The 21,534-nt window shown below is 43.1% G+C and overlaps 1 protein-coding gene across 1 annotated transcript in view; it reads left to right on the plus strand.

The window, feature by feature from the left end:
• LOC126416487 (uncharacterized) overlaps positions 1 to 21,534 on the plus strand; it is a 198,949-nt gene that overhangs the window by 33,990 nt on the left and 143,425 nt on the right. The window lies entirely within an intron of this gene.

Consider the following 21,534-nt stretch of genomic DNA (forward strand, 5'->3'; position numbering starts at 1 on the left):
AATACTTAATTACTTAAACACTCTGATCTTACATTCATTGTTCGTGAATGAAATTAACGGCAAAGTCAATAGAATTGTTCTGTTTGTAATGAATGCTGATAGTCTAAATTGATCCAACGATCTCCCACTAGAAAGAATAGCTAGATCCATTAATTCTTGGGGCTCATGTGTAACTGACTCAAAATTTTTTTGAGGCTACCCACTACGCTGGTCCATGATTTCTCTCCTGTGTCAATCGATTTCAGAGTAGCATTTACACCCAGCATTCTTGTTATTTGTTGTATATATTCTAATTGTGACTGCCGATACCAGATTTGCCACCTATGACCTCATGCAGTACAATGTAAGTAATTGTCCAATATCTTTAACAAATGTCCTGCCATACCATCCCTTTTTCTAGTTAGTGTTTTCCAGATGTTCTTTACCTCTCTGATTCTGCAGAGAAATTCAGTTTTCAAATTATGACCTATATTTTATACTAGTAGGCTTGCTTTGATGAGGGATTCCATTTTTCTTTCTGCTAGTCAACTTTTTGTGTTATCCTTTGTCCTTCTAAGGTAAGAAAATTCTCTCCTTTTGCTTACCAAGTGGCCCCCAATTTTTATTTTGTGGTTATTGTTGATTACATATCTACTTGCAATCCACAGTACTTTGGTTTTTCTACTTAATAGACCGTTGATTCCATTCACCACATCTTGTAATTCTTCTTGTTTTCAGAGGGCATAGCAATATAATCTGTGAATCTTGTCATTAATAACCTTTCACCATGCATTTTAGTCCTTTTAGTTCCTCTGTTGCTTCTTAGATATATAGCTTCAACAGTAGAGGAGAAAGATTGCTTCCTTTCCTTAAGTCCAATTTAATCCCTTGATTCTTGTGTTTTTTCCTTTATTGAATACCTATTCTTCTGAGGATTTCAAACACTTTGTAAGTAGCCCATTCAGCAAAGGCCAAAAGAAGGTTGAATAGGGGGAAACATTTGTGTAATTGCAAAATTTTGTACTGCAGTAGGAGTGAATGCCATGAACAGAATACAAGAAATCCTGACTGGTGTGTGTGTGTGTGTGTGTGTGTGTGTGTGTGTGTGTGTAGGGCGATAGGATTGTTTCAAGGTCACTTTTTATGTTTTTCTTGAATAGTGTGAAAACTGCAGTTTCTAGCGAAAGTGTTTTTCAGTACAAAATTAAGCTAATTTTAATATCCCTCAAAAAAAATTCATATTCATGTTTTTTTCTAGGACTTAAAATTTCCATGTGGATGAGGATGGCCTATTCACAGATTATTGAAGATAGTATTTTAATGGTATAAAATGAATATTTATTGTTTAATGAAGTAGACTGAAAACGTTAATGTGTGTTCCTCATCTAAGTGCGTTAGTCATATTAAAAGATAAATTGTGTTCTGGGAGTGAACAGGGTATAGTGGGGGGGGGGGGGGGGGGTTGATGGCGGGTAGAAGCTTGAGGGAAGGTAGGATGCCAGATTGTGGTCAGTACTTCCCTCCTTCTTCCTTTATAGGTCTACAAACTGCTGAGGCATGAGCAGGTGATTCTCCACTCATTCTTCTCCACTGTGTCACAGAAAACTACTACAAGATGTTTCACAAGTTTATACCAACCCTTCCACAGCTTGCTTTAAGCATCACTTGTGACGCAGTGTGCAGACATTCTCAGAGGCTGTTTATTGCCCATGAAGTGTGTTAACACAACATGGAATACAGATATGAGTTACTGATAATAGTAACCCAAGTAATGTAATGGACAATTCTACTTAAATCTCTGCACACTGTTCAACACTGCTAGATGGGAAATTGATTCTTATTCATCCTGTGCAGCAGTCACATTCTTCTGGGAAAGGCGACTTCCCCACCACAAGTGCTGCTCCCTTTAACAGTTGACAGACAGACTCTAAATCTCCAGCATTTCCTGCCCAGTTCTATTCTGTGAGAGCACACAAAATAACTTTACAAAGCTTGTGTTGAAATAGTGGAGCAATTTTCATTTTATTAAGTGAATACTTACTTGCAGTTGTTAAATAAGCCTTTATGTAAACTATGTTCCTTTAAACAATGGCTGAGAAACATTTAATTTGTAAATATGGTGCTGTCTGTTTATGTAGTGTTGGTAAGAAAGGGACTGAAAGGGTGAATGTGACACCTTGCTGCTGCTGTTTATCATTGACAGCATATTGTAAAGACATGTAACTGTGCTGTAGTCACTTGGTGGTGTATTAATGAATTGAATTACTGGTAAACTGCATAAATCTCTTGCATTCGGATGTGTGTGATGGAATGGGACTGATCATGTTCCTGTCTAGAACAGTAACCCACTGGAATGTGTTGCTTGATTTATATTGCAATATCTGAAGTTACATAACACCAAGGTGACATACCTTTCTTGCAGAGAGAGCCGATTTAAGCCCCTGGGCCTCATCAGACATTGACAGAACTGAGACTGAGGTGATAATTTGATACCAATCATGCAGTGAAAAGTATTCCAGCTACTGATACTGCAGACAATGACATTGACATTGTTGAAAACACATTGATAGCATGTTGTACTTGGGCAGGCTCTTTGGTGCAGTAAGACTGTTGACAGCTCCAGCTCTTGAACTTGTTTACATTATGGAACACTTCTCAACAGCAAATAAATACTCACTTAATAAACTGAAGATAACTCCACTATAAAAGCACGAGCTCAGTGGAGTTATATTGTCTATTTGCTTAAGAGAACTGGACAAGTTAAGAGAACTGGACAAAAGAGGCTGGGGAGCTATTGTCTGTTTGCAAAATGAAAAGAGAATGGCATGTGTGATGATGGAAGCTGCCTTTCCTGGAAGAGCTCCACAGCTACTGTACAGGATGATTAAGAATCAGTTTCCTCTCCAGTAGAGGAAAAAGTGTGCAGAGATTTATGTCTGCACACTGTCATCAGTGATTAAAAAAGGCACTGCAGAAGAGTTGATGTAACTTCATGAAACACCCTGTAGTTGGTTTTTGTGACATAGTGGGTTAGAGAGTGTTATGACGCCAAGTTTAACACATATATTTCAGAACGACACAACACATATAAGTCACAGAGTAAGTTGACAAGCAAGACATGTGTACACGTGAGCATTCGAATGAGCACTGAGTCCCAGTCTAGCGGCCGCTGCTCGGCTGGCCGCTTAGGTGGCGCAGCTGCTGCACGGCTGGCAGACAGCGCCGCACGTAGAGGACGCGCGTAATTGCGCGGCGGCACTTTGAATGATCCGCGAGTCACAACACTTTTCCTCCCTTTGAAATTGTTGCACTGGTCTTGATGGAGTTGTCCTGGAGATGGCTAACGTCCATAGGCATTGTTTGACTCGCCTAAAGTCTCGAGGAGGTGGCTTCCCGTACGGACGGAAGTGTCTCCGATGATAACGGGTCGAGATGACAAGAGACGTAGGGGTCGAATCTGCTCGGACCCCATGCACCAATCTGCCCGTTGCGGCAAGTCCAGTTGATATGACAGGAGACATGGGCGATGTGTCGGCGTCCGTTGGAGGAGGAGGCGAGTACATTTGCTCTGACAGAGGATAGTCATCTGGTTCCTGCATGGGCACGCCTCCTGGTGGCGTCCGTTCTTGTGCTGGCATCGCGATAACGGTGAGAGGGCTACTTTGAGAGTATTGAGAGATGCCAAGATCCCGAGTGTCAGGTAGAGCCGAAGGTGGTGTAACGGCATTCGGAACAGGCGTTGCTGGCACACGAGGCCGAAGCTGGTCCGAATGACGCACTGCAACACCCGTGTCCATCTGGATTTCATATAGGCGTCTGCCACGGTGTCGTAAGATGCGGCCCGGGCTCCATTTTGGCAGCTTGCCATATCCCCGTACCGAGATGAGGTCGTCGGCGGTGAACCGGCCAAGTGAAGGCACCCGCAGCCGTGAGGTGGAAGGCCGCAGAAGATGAAGTAGCGTGCGAGGCTGTCGGCCATGTAAGAGCTCAGCCGGGCTGTGGTCGCCCATGGGAGTGAAACGGTAAGACGCCAGAAACTGGAGAAGCGCATCATCAGCAGAAGAAGTCAGAAGTTTCTGCATCTGAGCCTTAAATGTGCGGACGAGTCGTTCGGCCTCACCGTTGGATTGTGGGTGGAACGGCGGGGCCGTGACATGCATAACGCCGTGACGAGCACAAAAATCCGCAAATTCGGAAGAGGCAAATTGCAGACCATTATCAGTAACAAGAGTAGAGGGGAGGCCTTCCAAAGAAAAAATGCGGGCGAGAGCACTGGTGGTTGCCGCGGTGGTAGGCGACATGCAACGGACAATGAAAGGAAAGTTAGAGTAGGCGTCAATTACGAGGAGCCAATAAGTACCTAAAAAGGGTCCCGCAAAGTCAGCATGAATGCGCTCCCAGGGCTTCTCAGGCGAAGGCCACGGTGACAAAGATGACTTTGGGGCAGCGGCCTGTGACGCACAAGAGCCCCAGGCAGCGACCATTTGTGCTATTTCAGAGTCGATGCCAGGCCAGTACACATGACGGCGCACCAGAGATTTTGTGCGAGACACACTCCAGTGCCCTTGGTGAAGGAGGCGCAAGACCGAAGCACGCAAAGACGCAGGTACCACAACATGCGGCGAAGCATTGTCAGTGGAAAGGAGGATAACAGCATCCCTAGCCGTGAGGCGGTAGCACAAAGCGTAGTAGTTCCGCAACGGATCAGAAGTCTTAGCGGACGGGCGATCTGGCCAACCCTTCTGAATACAGCGTAGGTCAGAACCTCTAGCAGCCGCCAGCCTGTCCCCAGTGGTGGGGAACCCGTCCACAACCCGCTGCTCGGCAACATCCAGGTGGAAACACAAAAGTTCGTCCCTATCGAATGCCTGATCAGGACCCATGGGAAGGCGAGACAGAGCATCAGCATTTGCATGTTGAGCCATTGGCCCGAAATGAATCTCATAATTGAAACGAGACAAGTAAAGAGCCCAACGCTGGAGGCGGTGTGCAGCCTTGTCGGTAAGTGACGTTGATGGATGAAACAAGGAAACAAGTGGTTTGTGATCCGTAACAAGATGAAATTTGGAGACATTGAGAAAAACACCAAACTTATGAAGAGCATAAATAATGGTCAAAGCTTCTTTCTCAATTTGAGAATACTTTTGTTGGGCATCCGTGAGCGTTTTGGAGGCATAAGCAATGGGTTGTTCCGAACCGTCAGAAAAACGGTGCGCAAGGACTGCACCGACCCCGTATTGAGAGGCGTCGGTGGCAAGAACAAGATGTTGGCCATGTCGATAAGTAGCCAGGCACGGGGCCTGTTTCAGCATAGTCTTCAATTTCTGGAAAGCCGCATCGCATGACGTGGACCAGTGAAAAGGCACGTTTTTATGCAACAGGCAATGCAACGGCTGAGCCACCGAAGCTGCAGACGGTAAAAACTTGTGATAGTATGCTATTTTCCCCAAGAAAGCCTGCAGTTCCTTAACAGATGTAGGGCGAGGAAGGGCATCGATCGCAGCGACAGTTTGCTGAAGCGGACGAATACCATCCTGAGAGAGCTGAAACCCCAAGTACGTGATAGATGCCTGAAAAAATTGTGATTTCTGAAGATTACACTTAAGACCGGCAGTCTGTAAGACATGAAAAAGTGTGCAGAGATTTTGAAGATGTTCTTCAGTGGTGGAGCCAGTGACAAAATGTCGTCCATGTAATTGATACACCCAGGGACAGGGAGCAATAATTGTTCCAAGAATCGCTGAAAGAGAGCAGGTGCGCTAGCAACCCCAAATGGCAAGCGTTGGTATTGATAGAGGCCGAAAGGTGTGTTAAGGACCAGAAACTGCCGGTAAGCAGCGTCGAGAGGAAGTTGATGATAAGCTTCTGGCAGGTCAATTTTAGAATAATACTGGCCTCCACCAAGTTTAGGGAACAGTTCTTCAGGACGGGGCGTAGGGTAAGTGTCGATGAGGCATTGAGCATTTACAGTGGCTTTGAAATTGCCACAGAGACTAATATCACCATTTGGCTTAGCAACGACAACGACAGGAGAGGACCACTCACTGGAAGTGACAGGAAGCAAGACCCCTGAAGTAGTGAGACGATCCAACTCCCGCTTTACCTGATCACGAAGGGCCACAGGAATGGGCCGAGCCCGAAAAAACTTAGGCCGAGCAGTGGGTTTGAGCATGATATGAGCTTCAAAGTCGTTTCCACGGCCTAACCCAGGAGAAAAAAGGGACGAAAATGCTGTCGAAAAGGAATCCAGTTGAGCATAAGGAATAGCATCAGAGACAATATTGACAGAGTCATCTATGGAGAACCCAAAAACGCGAAAGGCATTGAAACCAAAAAGATTTTCTGCATTGCTCTGGTCGACCACAAATACGGGAACAGTGCGAACGACAGATTTGTAAGATACCTCAGCATTAAACTGTCCCAAGAGAGAAATCTTCTGTTTATTGTACGTCCGTAATTGCCGAGTGACAGGTGACAGGAGTGGAGAACCCAACTGAAGATACGTCTGAGAATTAATTATAGTGGCAGCAGAACCGGTATCCACTTGCATGCGAACATCTCGACCACGGATTTGGACATTGAGGAATAACTTCCCTGAAAGGGAAGAAGTGCAATTGACAGACAACACAGAATCAGAATCAGCATCATGTTCATGAACATCATGTATGTGGTCGGATTTGCAAACAGAAGACACATGACCTTTTTTTTTGCAATTGTGACACACAGCCCAATGTTGGGGACAATCCTTGCGTGAATGTTCCGTAAAACACCGCGGACATGAAGGAAGTTGCCGGGGGTTTTGCTGCAGTTTCTTAGCGGGTTGTTTACAGTTAGGCCGAGGCTGCACGTGGGAGCGCACTGCGGCCACGTCGGCCGGCGGGGACGCGTTGTCAACAGCGCACAGAGGTTGTATTTCCCCGACATCACCCCATGCCTCTATTTGCACCCCAGCGACGCGAGAAATTTCAAAAGACCGCGCAATGGAGAGAACTTCATCTAGAGTCGGATTCGCCAACTTGAAGGGCACGTTGCGGAACTTCTTTGTCGGGCGCCGGCCGGATAATAGCATCCCGTACCATGGAATCGGCATAGGATTCTTTGTGAACGTCAGTAACAAATTGACACTTTCGACTTAGGCTGTGAAGTTCAGCAGCCCAAGCGCGATAGGATTGATGTGGCTGTTTTTGACAAAGATAAAAGGCAACACGAGAGGCTACCACATGCATTTGCTTTTGAAAATAGACAGACAGAAGTGAACACATTTCAGCAAAGGACAAAGACGCAGGATCCTTCAAAGGAGCCAATTGCGACAACAACCGATACATTTGAGGTGAAATCCAGGAAAGGAACAGAGACTTACATGGTTGGTCGTCAGTGACGTGAAATGCCAAGAAGTGCTGTCGAAGATGTTTTTCATAATCAGACCAGTCTTCCGCCGTCTCGTCGTAAGGAGGAAAAGGAGGTATAGCCAACGACTAGAAATGCCCCACATTTGACGACGCGATGAAATTGCGAATCGCCGCTGTTAGAAGCGTTTGCTGTTCAAGGAGATTTTGCAATAGTTGCTCGACAGTAGCCATGGAAACCTGTGGGTCAACGGTGAAAAGGAAAAATCCACTACCTCGTCGCCAATTGTTATAACGTCAAGTTTAACACATATATTTCAGAACAGCACAACACATATAAGTCACAGAGTAAGTTGACAAGCAAAACATGTGTACACGTTAGCATTCGAATGAGCACTGAGTCCCAGTCTAGCGGCCACTGCTTGGCTGGCCGCTTAGGTGGTGCAGCTGCTGCATGGCTGGCAGACAGCGCCACACGTAGAGGACGTGCGTAATTGAGCGGCGGCGCTTTGAATGATCGGCGAGTCACAACAGAGAGAGTGAAGTATTGTCTGCTCGCTCTTCAGTTTATGAACTTCTGAAGGAGGGAAGTGCATAAACACAGTCTGGGGAACTACAGTCCCTCACATCTTCACGCTTCTACCACCATGGACCTCTGCTCACTGTTACACCTTTCACCACTCACCAAGAAAGAACTCGAACACAATTTATCCCTTGATATAGCTCTGATGCTCTTAGGTGTGGTACACACATTTAGTATTTGTTCTTAAGCTACTTGATTTCACGATAAGCATTTATATGATGCCTTTAAATCACTATTTTTTAATGATCTATGATTTGTCCATCCTCCACAATGCAAACATTATTAGTTCTAAATTAGTTTTCATATTATTCAAGAAAACAATAAAAAGTAACATTCGGAGCTCCCCGCAACTGCACGATCACAACCCACCAGTAAGGATTTTTAGTACATTGACACTCCTTCTGACCACTGTACAAAAATTTGTGACTTGTAATTTTCCTTCATTGAGTGGACAAAAAACTGTATGTAGTTGAGCACTTTCACTATGTCAAAAAATCCTGTGAAAGTTTCTTCATATTTATTATGTCTTATGTCAAAGCATAACATCAGAACTGCCTCTTTGGTTCATTTACTTTTTCCTGAGATAGACTGATTGTCCTCCAACACACCCCCAATTTCTCTTTCTTTCTTCTGTGTATTATTTTTTCAGCAACTCGTATTTTTGAATTGTCTCACAATTATTTGCCCTTGCTGTCTTTGAATTATGTGACTGGTATTCTTCTGAAAATTCAGTGCTATGTCTATAGTTTCATATACAATACAAACTAACTTGAATAATCCCTTATTTGTCAGTTGCCGCAATGATTTGAGAAATTCTAAAGGAATGTTATGTATCCCTTCTGTCTTGTTAGCTAGCAGGGCTTCTGAATCTCTGCCAAATTCTGGCTGTAGAGTCTACATTGGATGAGGTGGCTGATGTGCAGTGACTAATTTTCGTGCAAAGCGCTGGGCGAATTCATTCATTTGTTAGGAAGGAGAGACTGACACTGTTTGCCACCTTTGGGCAGGTCAGATATTTGGTTTTTACAGGAACTATTCGGTAAAAAAATTCATTTTTGTGATACCTACAACTTTATATGCATAGGTTGGAATTTAAATAGTGGCAACACTGCTGTGGAGACACTATGAAATGGAATCTACTATTGTCACTGATAGCACACGTTGTTGACATAACTACCTTATCTCCGAGCAAATGGACTCATCTGTCCCACGTCACTGGTGTGCGCACAATCGAGGGAAAAGCAGTCATTGTGAGTGAGCGGTCTAATGTAACGGTGTCAGTATGTTTACGAAACAGGAACAACCGAGTTGGATCAAGATTGAATATGCCAGAGGTCATACAGCACGACAGTGTCATCAAGGTCTTCAAGAGGCATGCGGGGAATCGGCATTGCTGTACACTAAGCGAGGTGGTGCAGTGGTTAGCACACTGGACTTGCATTCGGGAGGACGATGGTTCAATCCTGCGTCCGGCCATCCCAATACAGGTTTTCCGTGATATCCCTAGATCACTTCAGCCAAATGCCGGGATGGTACCTTTGAAAGGGCTCGACCGATTTCCTTCCCCATCCTCCCCTAATCCGAGCTTGTGCTCCGTCTCTAATGACGTCATTGTCGACAGGACGTTAAACACTAGTCTCCTCCTCCTCCTCCTCCTCCTCCTCCATTACCGTACAGAACTGTGGCACGTTGTGTAAAAGCCTTCAACGAAGGTCGACAAAATTTGGCAGACATGCATCAGGCAGGTTGTCCTAGCATCTCTGAAGAAGAAGTGCATGCTGTTGCTGCGTTAGTGGACAGTGATTGATGCCATACGATTTGTGAGCTTGCCCACAAAACTGGATTAGCGCATACGACTGTGCTTCGCATCCTGAAGGAACACCTGAGCTTGTGAAAAATTGCATCATGATGGGTTTTGCATGGCTTGACAGAGATGCAGAAATGGATGCTCAAATGCACTTGGAGTGCCATGAGCACAAAGGAGAGGCTTTCTTATGCCGTATCGTAACACTGGATGAGACATGGGCCACATTGTATGAGCCAAAACTGAAACGCCAATCTGATGAATGGTGTCATTATGGGTCGCCCTGAAAGTCGAAAGTGTGCCAGAGCCCCAGTATGGTGAAAGTTTTGGAGATTCTCGTGTATGACTGTGATGGTGTTATCCTAACACACTACGTTCCTTCAAGGCAGACGATCAGTGCACAGTATTACTGTTCATTTTTGGAGCATCACCTGCGACCAACTTTGCGAAAGAAGCGGCGACATTTTCTGCGCAACACATCCATCGTTTTGCATGACAATGTGCAGGTGCATATAGCACAGGTTGTGGCTGCTCTGTTTACTTGATGGAACTGGGAAGTACTGTACCATCCACCATACTGCCCAGACTTAAGTCTTTGTGGCTTTGATTTGATTCTGAAGATGAAGGAACCACTTTGTGGCACTCGCTTCAGAACTGTTCCAGAGGTTCGACAGGCACTAGACCGCTCCATTCACACCATCAACAGAACAGGCTCTGCTAACGGTATACTACACCTTCCACATTGATGGCAACGGGTTCTACACATTGCTGGTGACTACTCTGAAGGACAGTAACATGTGCAAACATGTAACTCTTTTGTATCGGTTGTGAATAAATAGTTGCCACTATTTAAGTTCCAACCCTCGTATCAGGCTTATGATGGTGTGGCCAGCATTTTTTTAATGGTCATAGTTATTATGATATTTACATGGAAGTAGGACACTGCACAATATTCAAAAAAGTTTGCAATGAAAAATAGAGGTTGCTATGATTTTTTGTTTGTTGCATATTACATGATATGTTGCTACATATGAAATTTAGGTAAGATACTGAATTTTTCATTAGACTTGAGTTGAGGTCTGTATCAGTCACCAATATGGAGAAAGTTGATCTGATGTAGCGCGCTCATTTGCGATCACACCACACCAGTGATAAAGCCAGAGTGAAATATCCAAGCCGGCCGGAGTGGCCGGGCAGTTCTAGGCGCTACAGTCTGGAGCCGAGCGACCGCTCTGGTCGCAGGTTCGAATCCTGCCTCTGGCGTGGATGTGTGTGATGTCCTTAGGTTAGTTAGGTTTAATTAGTTCTAAGTTCTAGGCGACTGATGACCTCAGAAGTTAAGTCGCATAGTGCTCAGAGCCATTTTTTGAAATATCCAAAACATTCCTCATATGTTATAAATGGTTTGACGTACCGAAATGGGATTTTGGCAAATGATAGTACACAAAGGGGAGAGTATTTTGTCGTATGCTTATTATGTAAAACTTCATTATATACTGTGTTATGCCATTAACTTCAGATTTTTTTCAGTGAAAGCGTGTAACTTTTAGGGGCCTTCGATAGCTAGTGAAATGAGAAATTCTATGGGTTTTTGAGCAACATGAGTGAAGATATTACACGTTTATTTTGTACCGAGTATGTGCTTTTTCATAAGCTATTGAACATCGTTTTTCCCGGTTCCCCACTTAAGCCATGGTTTCAGAATTCTCTTTCAATTGCATCAGCACAACATATTATTGAGGTGTTACTGTGTCAACTCTGCTGGATTTTGGCAAAAGATGCAATTTGTTTTAACATGTAAACAAGAGCAATGTGTATGTTTTATTCAAAATTCGCCACTCTTGACACTTCTCTGAAAGCTACAAATGTTTAACTAGCCAAGCAAAAATAAATTGCCGCACTTTTAGTAGATTCTTTTTAGATACTAACTAAAGCAGAGGTTATAGTAGATCTTTCTGAATGGTCGCCACAGAAGTGTAGGTGTGGAGGTGCTCTATTAAATATTTACAAAAAATGCGAGTGTAAGCTTCAGTTTAGAATGGCACTTCCCCTCCAGCGCTCAGCATTTTCCCTATAGTGTCTGGCCATAACCCCACCGCTACCACTCTTCCTGCACATGCCCTGCAGACTGCACATGTACCAGCCACGGTATTCTGCGCAGACTCTAACACTATATCCATCTACATCTACATCTACATTGATACTCCGCAAGCCACCCAACGGTGTGTGGCGGAGGGCACTTTACGTGCCACTGTCATTACCTCCCTTTCCTGTTCCAGTCGCGTATGGTTCGCGGGAATAACGACTGTCTGAAACCCTCCGTGCGCACTCTAATCTCTCTAATTTTACATTCGTGATCTCCTCGGGAAGTATAAGTAGGGGGAAGCAATATATTCGATACCTCATCCAGAAACGCACCCTCTCGAAACCTGGCGAGCAAGCTACACCGCGATGCAGAGCGCCTCTCTTGCAGAGTCTGCCACTTGAGTTTATTAAACATCTCCGTAACGCTATCACGGTTACCAAATAACCCAGTGACGAAACGCGCCGCTCTTCTTTGGATCTTCTCTATCTCCTCCGTCAACCCGACCTGGTACGGATCCCACACTGATGAGCAATACTCAAGTATAGGTCGAACGAGTGTTTTGTAAGCCACCTCCTTTGTTGATGGACTACATTTTCTAAGCACTCTCCCAATGAACCTCAACCTGGTACCCGCCTTACCAACAATTAATTCTATATGATCATTCCACTTCAAATCGTTCCGTACGCATACTCCCAGATATTTTACAGAAGTAACTGCTACCAGTGTTTGTTCCGCTATCATATAATCATACAATAAAGGATCCTTCTTTCTATGTATTCGCAATACATTACATTTGTCTATGTTAAGGGTCAATTGCCACTCCCTGCACCAAGTGCCTATCCGCTGCAGATCTTCCTGTATTTCGCTACAATTTTCTAACGCTGCAACTTCCCTGTATACTACAGCATCATCCGCGAAAAGCCGCATGGAACTTCCGACACTATCTACTAAGTCATTTATATATATTGTGAAAAGCAATGGTCCCATAACACTCCCCTGTGGCACGCCAGAGGTTACTTTAACGTCTGTAGACGTCTCTCCATTGATAACAACATGCTGTGTTCTGTTTGCTAAAAACTCTTCAATCCAGCCACACAGCTGGTCTGATATTCCGTAGGCTCTTACTTTGTTTATCAGGCGACAGTGCGGAACTGTATCGAACGCCTTCCGGAAGTCAAGAAAAATAGCATCTACCTGGGAGCCTGTATCTAATATTTTCTGGGTCTCATGAACAAATAAGGCGAGTTGGGTCTCACACGATCGCTGTTTCCGGAATCCATGTTGATTCCTACATAGTAGATTCTGGGTTTCCAGAAATGACATGATATGCGAGCAAAAAACATGTTCTAAAATTCTACAAGAGATCGACGTAAGAGATATAGGTCTATAGTTTTGCGCATCTGCTCGACGACCCTTCTTGAAGACTGGGACTATCTGTGCTCTTTTCCAATCATTTGGAACCCTCCGTTCCTCTAGAGACTTGCGGTACACGGCTGTTAGAAGGGGGGCAAGTTCTTTCGCGTACTCTGTGTAGAATCGAATTGGTATCCCGTCAGGTCCAGTGGACTTTCCTCTATTGAGTGATTCCAGTTGCTTTTCTATTCCTTGGACACTTATTTCGATGTCAGCCATTTTTTCGTTTGTGCGAGGATTTAGAGAAGGAACTGCAGTGCGGTCTTCCTCTGTGAAACAGCTTTGGAAAAAGGTGTTTAGTATTTCAGCTTTACGCATGTCATCCTCTGTTTCAATGCCATCATCATCCCGTAGTGTCTGGATATGCTGTTTCGAGCCACTTACTGATTTAACGTAAGACCAGAACTTCCTAGGATTTTCTGTCAAGTCGGTACATAGAATTTTACTTTCGAATTCAATGAACGCTTCACGCATAGCCCTCCTTACGCTAACTTTGACATCGTTTAGCTTCTGTTTGTCTGAGAGGTTTTGGCTGCGTTTAAACTTGGAGTGGAGCTCTCTTTGCTTTCGCAGTAGTTTCCTAACTTTGTTGTTGTACCACGGGGGGTTTTTTCCGTCCCTCACAGTTTTACTCGGCACGTACCTGTCTAAAACGCATTTTACAATTGCCTTGAACTTTTTCCATAAACACTCAACATTGTCAGTGTCGGAACAGAAATTTTCGTTTTGATCTGTTAGGTAGTCTGAAATCTGCCTTCTATTACTCTTGCTAAACAGATAAACCTTCCTCCCTTTTTTTATATTCCTATTAACTTCCATATTCAGGGATGCTGCAACGGCCTTATGATCACTGATTCCCTGTTCTGTACATACAGATTCGAAAAGTTCGGGTCTGTTTGTTATCAGTAGGTCCAATATGTTATCTCCACGAGTCGGTTCTCTGTTTAATTGCTCGAGGTAATTTTCGGATAGTGCACTCAGTATAATGTCAGTCGATGCTCTGTCCCTACCACCCGTCCTAAACATCTGAGTGTCCCAGTCTATATCTGGTAAATTGAAATCTCCACCTAAGACTATAACATGCTGAGAAAATTTATGTGAAATGTATTCCAAATTTTCTCTCAGTTGTTCTGCCACTAATGCTGCTGAGTCGGGAGGTCGGTAAAAGGAGCCAATTATTAACCTAGTTCGGTTGTTTAGTGTAACCTCCACCCATAATAATTCACAGGAACTATCCACTTCTACTTCACTACAGGATAAACTACTACTAACAGCGATGAACACACCACCACCGGTTGCATGCAATCTATCCTTTCTAAACACCGTCTGTACCTTTGTAAAAATTTCGGCAGAATTTATCTCTGGCTTAAGCCAGCTTTCTGTACCTATAATGATTTCAGCTTCGGTGCTTTCTATCAGCGCTTGAAGTTCCGGTACTTTACCAACGCAGCTTCGACAGTTGACAATTACAATACCGATTGCTGCTTGGTCCCCGCATGTCCTGACTTTGCCCCGCACCCGTTGAGGCTGTTGCCCTTTCTGTACTTGCCCAAGGCCATCTAACCTAAAAAACCGCCCAGCCCACGCCACACAACCCCTGCTACCCGTGTAGCCGCTTGTTGCGTGTAGTGGACTCCTGACCTATCCAGCGGAACCCGAAACCCCACCACCCTATGGCGCAAGTCGAGGAATCTGCAGCCCACACGGTCGCAGAACCGTCTCAGCCTCTGATTCAGACCCTCCACTCGGCTCTGTACCAAAGGTCCGCAGTCAGTCCTGTCGACGATGCTGCAGATGGTGAGCTCTGCTTTCATCCCGCTAGCGAGACTGGCAGTCTTCACCAAATCAGATAGCTGCCGGAAGCCAGAGAGGATTTCCTCCGATCCATAGCGACACACATCATTGGTGCCGACATGAGCGACCACCTGCAGATGGGTGCACCCTGTACCCTTCATGGCATCCGGAAGGACCCTTTCCACATCTGGAATGACTCCCCCCGGTATGCTCACGGAGTGCACATTGGTTTCCTTCCCCTCTCTTGCTGCCATTTCCCTAAGGGGCCCCATTACGCGCCTGACGTTGGAGCTCCCAACTACCAGTAAGCCCACCCTCTGCGACTGCCCGGATCTTGCAGACTGAGGGGCAACCTCTGGAACAGGACAAGCAGCCATGTCAGGCCGAAGATCAGTATCAGCCTGAGACAGAGCCTGAAACCGGTTCGTCAGACAAACTGGAGAGGCTTTCCGTTCAGCCCTCCGGAATGTCTTTCGCCCCCTGCCACACCTTGAAACGACCTCCCACTCTACCACAGGTGAGGGATCAGCCTCAATGCGGGCAGTATCCCGGGCAACCACAGTCGTAGTCCGATCAGGGGATGCGTGGGACGAGCTGGCCGTCCCCGACAAACCCCCATCCCGACCCCCACAGTGATGCCCATTGGCAACAGCCTCAAGCTGTGTGACCGAAGCCAACACTGCCTGAAGCTGGGAGCGAAGGGATGCCAACTCAGCCTGCATCCGAACACAGCAGTTGCAGTCCCTATCCATGCTAAAAACTGTTTTGCAAAGAACGTCTGAACTAATCTACAGAGAGCGCAAACAAATCGACAAAATGTAAACGGTTATTAAAATACAAGATTGCCTAGTAAATGCAGTAATGCTGCTACTTGCGCACTGCTGACACTGCTCGGCGGCGGAAGGAGACTAAGCGAAATTACACTATTCAGCTACTAAAACACGATGCTACACTCTCAAATACTATAATACGCCCGAAGTTTATGAATTAAACAATGCAAGTACCAAAAACACGCAAAGAAATTAAGAATTAAACTATGTAACAAATGAGTGAGCTAGGAGTATACGACTTGCTGCTGCAGCTGCTTATCCAACGGCGGCAGGGAGCACACTGACTGCGACCAACCGACACTGGCCGTTCAAAACAAAACAGTAGACAAACGACTACGCGAATTTACACTATTCAGGTACTAAAACGCGATGCTACAACTCTCAAATACTATAATACGCCCGAAATTTATGAATTACACAATGCAAGTACCAAAAACACGCAAAGAAATTAAGAATTAGACTATGTAACAAATGAGTGAGCTAGGGGTATACGACTTGCTGCTGCAGCTGCTTATCCAACGGCGGCAGGGAGCACACTGACTGCGACCAACCGACACTGGCCGTTCAAAACAAAACAGTAGACAAACGACTACGCGAATTTACACTATTCAGGTACTAAAACGCGATGCTACAACTCTCAAATACTATAATACGCCCGAAATTTATGAATTACACAATGCAAGTACCAAAAACACGCAAAGAAATTAAGAATTAAACTATGTAACAAATGAGTGAGCTAGGGGTATACGACTTGCTGCTGCAGCTGCTTATCCCTGTGTCCTCCAAATCAAATCTTCTTTTTTCTTTTGTCACGTAAGCTACTAGCTCCCTCTTGTACTGGCCCTCGTACTATTCTTTTGAACTTTCGCTCTATTCTTCAAATTTGAGAGGAGCTCCTTTACACACTAAATGTTGATACCTTTGCTTTCAAATTATTTGGAATTTTCTATGTACTGAATCTCTACTTGATGGGACTATTTTCATTCTGATTCCTTTGCATATTTTCTGCAGCATTTTCATTTAATTTCTTTACACTTCGTATTGATTTTATTTCTAAGTAACATATTCACCGAGTTCTCTGTTTTCTTTAACAATTTAGTATTGTGTTCTTTCATCAATTGAAGTACCGTATATTGTTGATTATCCACAGTTTTTTGTGCAGTTACCATTCTTACAGTAAATGTAAACTTAAGGTGAGGTGTGGCTAATTGCACAGTTAAATTCATGAAGTTCGACTTCAAATGGGCATACAGCCTTTGTTTATACAGCTATATCAATTTATTTTCTTGGACTGTGGTAATGAGGCTGTCCATTTTTGAAATATATATTCAGTAGTTGGTTTTCCTTCACATTTGCTGCTGATAATATACCTTACCTCACTAAAGTGGCATAAGTCTACAATATAACCTGTGAAAGTTCTTTTTTTTAGTTGACAATAATACTGTAAAAAGTGCCCAATAGTACATACTCTGACATTTATTTTTCTGTTTGATCTCCAGAGTTGGATTACAATTTTTTGAGTGCCTCATGTGCCTTGCTGTGTCACAATGCTTGTGGACCTCAAGAAAATTTGTAACATCAAAACCAAGATTTATTGTGTCAAAGAACATATTTTAATGGTGTACTGTAGAAAACAGTCTTTCATCATCAGGATAATATATTGACAAAGGGTAAAGATGTTCATCTTTCACATAATACAGCTTACAATACAGGGGGAAATTACAAGTGATAGCAAATTTTGTCATTTTAAACACTGCGATGATGAACAGACTAGCAGTAGTTTTACTAAATAATAAATGACAACCAAATATACTGAAACACACATTACTGCACATTATAATTAAAAAAAATCAGTATTAAAGGTCTTGTCCTCCCTTCTTTATACTCTGGGGTATGGAAAAATATTTTCTACTGAGCGAATGTCTTGTCTAGGAAGGGTCTTGAATATGGTTTGGCTATTGATCGCTGAAGATTTTCTCCAAAACATAAAAGTGGAGTCACCTGCATCAAAATTGAGCACTCTCCTCGCATAGTATCATATTTGGGTTTTGCCAACATATTAGTTAACTCCCCTGAAGCTTTCAAAGCTAAATCATTCCCTTGTTCTACTCTTTCTTCACAGCTTCCAGTGTCAGTGTTTCCTCTTCCTCCTCCTTGGCAAACTTTCCTCCAGTAGATCATTGCAGTAGTCCTCATTGGAATCTCCGAAGCTGTACTCATTGGTGTCTGAGTCTGATGAACTTTTATATCAATTTCTGTTTTTAGGGTTTATGTGAGAAACTGCAACTTCTTACTAGTTGTGCTATTAGTCTCATTTTTTAGTAATTTCTGAACTTTTCGGCCTTGTTTCAACTTTTCAGTTGTACAATAAGTGATTGATACTTGTGAAATGGGCTTTGGGTGCTCTGCTTTCCAAAATTGAAGGGGTTTAGGATTGAACATGTCTTTTGAAATCACATTCTTTTTGAGTGGGTAAATTCATACTTTTTGAAACGCTGTCTGGATAATGGATAGGTCTAAATTCACCCACTCACAGCTTAAGATATTAATAAATTCTTTCTTGGGTAGCTTGTGGCCAATTTGATGTTTTTACCACTTAATGAGCTCTATGTCCCTGGCAGTTTTTACGTATTTCATCCCACACAAGTCCAGTAGCTGGAGAAGGGGGACTGGATTAGGAGGCAAAATTAAATCGTGATATTTTCATGCCTTGTGATTTCTATCCCCTTTAAAGATGCATGTTTCTATGCCCATCAAAAGCTGATTCTTCAGAAGCTTGCCAGTCATTCCATATGAATTTTCCTTTAAATATTACTAATGGAGGGAGTTTCTGTTTGCAGATACATTATACAAAACAGAAATAGTATCCCATCCTGGAGAATGTCTTGTTCTTGAGGAAGGTAATTTCCTATCATCCACAACTTTACTTTTTGAAGGATTTCTAACAAATCCTCTCTCATCTAGTTTAAAAATCATAATTGGTGTATTTTCAAGGCCAAGAGTAACTTCAAGTATGTTGAAATGTGGATAGATAATGAATGGATCCACACAATTTTTTCTGCAAATTTCAATGCTTTGGAATTTTTTCACCTACATCTAAGTGATTACTCTGCTATTCACAATAAAGTGCCTGGCAAAGTGTCCAATGAACCACCTTCAAGCTGTCTCTCTACCGTTCCACTCTCGAATGGTGAACGGAAAAAATGAACACTTAAATTTTTCTTTGTGAGCCCTGATTTATCTTATTTTATCGTGATGATCATTTCTCCCTAGGTAGGTGGGTGCCCAGAGAATGTTCTCACAATCAGAGGAGAAAACTGGTGATTGAAATTTCATGAGAAGATCCTGTTGCAGTGAAAAATGCCTTTGTTTTAATGATTGCCACTCCATTTTGTGTATCATGTCTGTGGCACTATCTCCCTTATTTTGTGGCAGTACAAAACGAGCTGCCCGTTTTTGAACTTTGTCGATGTCATCCACCAGTCCCACCTGATGTGGATCCCAAACTACACAGCAATACCCCAGAATAGGGTGGACAAGCGTGGTGTAAGCAGTCTCTTTAGTAGACCTGTTGCATCTTCTAAGTGTGCTGCCAGTGAATCACAGTCTTTGGTTTGCTCTAACCACAACATTATCTATGTGATCATTCCAATTCAGGTTATTTGTAATTGTAATCCCTAAGTATTTAGTTGAATTTACAGCTTTAAGATTTGTGTGACTTATTGTGTAATTGAAATTTAGCTGATTTCTTTTAGTACTCATGTGAATAACTTCACAGTTTCCTTTATTCAGGGTCAATTGCCACTTTTCGCACCATACAGCTATCTTATCTAAATCATTTTGCAATTTGTTTTGGTCATCTGATGACTTTACAAGATAGCAAATGACAGCATCATCTGCAAACAATCTAATAAGGCTACTCAGATTGTCTCCTATGTCGTTAATATAGATCAGGAACAATAGAAGACCTGTAACACTTCCTTGGGGAACGTTGGATATTAATTCTGTTTTACTTGATGACTTTCCGTCTGTTACTAAGAACTGTGACCTTTCTGACAGGAAATCATGAATTCAATCGCACAGGTGAGGCAATATTCCATAGGCATGAGTTTGGATAGAAGACGCTTGTGAAGAACGGTGTCAAAAGCCTTATGGAAATCTAAAAATATGGAATCAATTTGACATCCCCTGTCGATAGCACTCATTACTTCATGAGTATAAAGAGCTAGTTGTGTTTCACAAGAACGAAGTTTTCTGAATCCATGGTGACTGTGTGTCAATAAATCGTTTTCTTCTAGCCAGTTCATAATGTTCGAATAGAGTATTTGTTCCAAAACCTTACTGCAAATCGATGCTATTGATATGGGCCTGTAATTCAGCGGATTACTCCTATTTCCCTTTTTGGGTATTGGTGTGACTTGAGCAATTTTCCAATCTTTGGGTACGGAACTTTCTGTGAACGAGTGGTTGTAAGTAATTGCTAAGTATGGAGCTATTGTATCAGCATACTCTGAAAGGAGCCTGACTGGTATACAGTCTGTACCGGAGGCCTTGCCTTTATCAAGTGATGAAAGCTGCATGCTACACCGAGGATATCTACTTCTATGTTTCTCATCTTGGCAGTTGTTCTTGATTGAACTTCAGGGATATTTATTTTGTCTTGTTTGTTGAAGGAGATTCGGAAAATCATGTTTAATAACTCTGCTTTAGCAGCACTGTCATCAGTGACTTCACCGTTGTTATCGCGCTGTGAAGGTATTGATTGTGTCTTGCCATTGATGTGCCTTATGTATGACCAGAATCTCTCTGGGTTCTCTGCCAGATTCCGAGACAGAGTTTCATTGTGGAAATTATTAAAAGCATCTCAGATTGAAGTATGTGCTGTATTTTGAACTCTTGCAAAACTTTACCAATCTTTGGGATTTTTCGTTCTTTTAAATTTTGCATCTATATATAAATTATTGTGTTTCATGAACATATAAGCCAATCACAGCTTGGTTTCTCATTTGTGAATGGTGTTTTCAGTTTATTAGTTTTAACAGATTTGCCTACCAATGACAGAGACTGCTGTCTTGACAGTCCAAAACCATACTTTTCCATCTCAGTTATTCCTGGTGTCATGCTATTTTCAAAGTTGTTGAAAACTTGGTTGTGTGTACCTGAGAGGGTGATTTCGCTCCTCTTATACATTTGAAATGATCTGTTAATGTAAAATATGATATATTGATCTTAGAAGTGTGATATGTATTCATTTGGGCAGATATCACATCCTTCGCACCAGCTTCTAGATCCCTTGCTGCATTCTGCTTTCCTTTCTCTGTTTTTGTTACATAGTTTCTCACCATAGAATAGTCCTGCCAGAAAGTATCTTTAAGTCAAAACATTGAAAGTAGTACAAAAGACAGTATTCATTTATCTGAGAATTCTGTTTGTTAGCTGCTCATTCGTTTTCTTGTTCACCATTTTTGCCTTGCTGTGCACTTTCCCCATAAAAATTCAGTAGTGGAGCAAGTCCACAGTAGTGTGCATTGTCCCCAAAAATGGGAGTGCACTTGCCCCACTATTGAATTTTGTGGTGCAAGTGCACAGCAAGGCCTAAGACTTCAACACCAAGAAATCTAATTCATTCGTTAAGCTACAGTATCAGCACTTCTTACTTACCCTCTCAAAACTGAAAAAAAACTTAAAACAACCCCATA

The sequence above is a fragment of the Schistocerca serialis genome, chromosome 8 (assembly GCF_023864345.2).
Source record: "Schistocerca serialis cubense isolate TAMUIC-IGC-003099 chromosome 8, iqSchSeri2.2, whole genome shotgun sequence".
In the NCBI taxonomy this organism is placed as follows: domain Eukaryota; kingdom Metazoa; phylum Arthropoda; class Insecta; order Orthoptera; family Acrididae; genus Schistocerca; species Schistocerca serialis.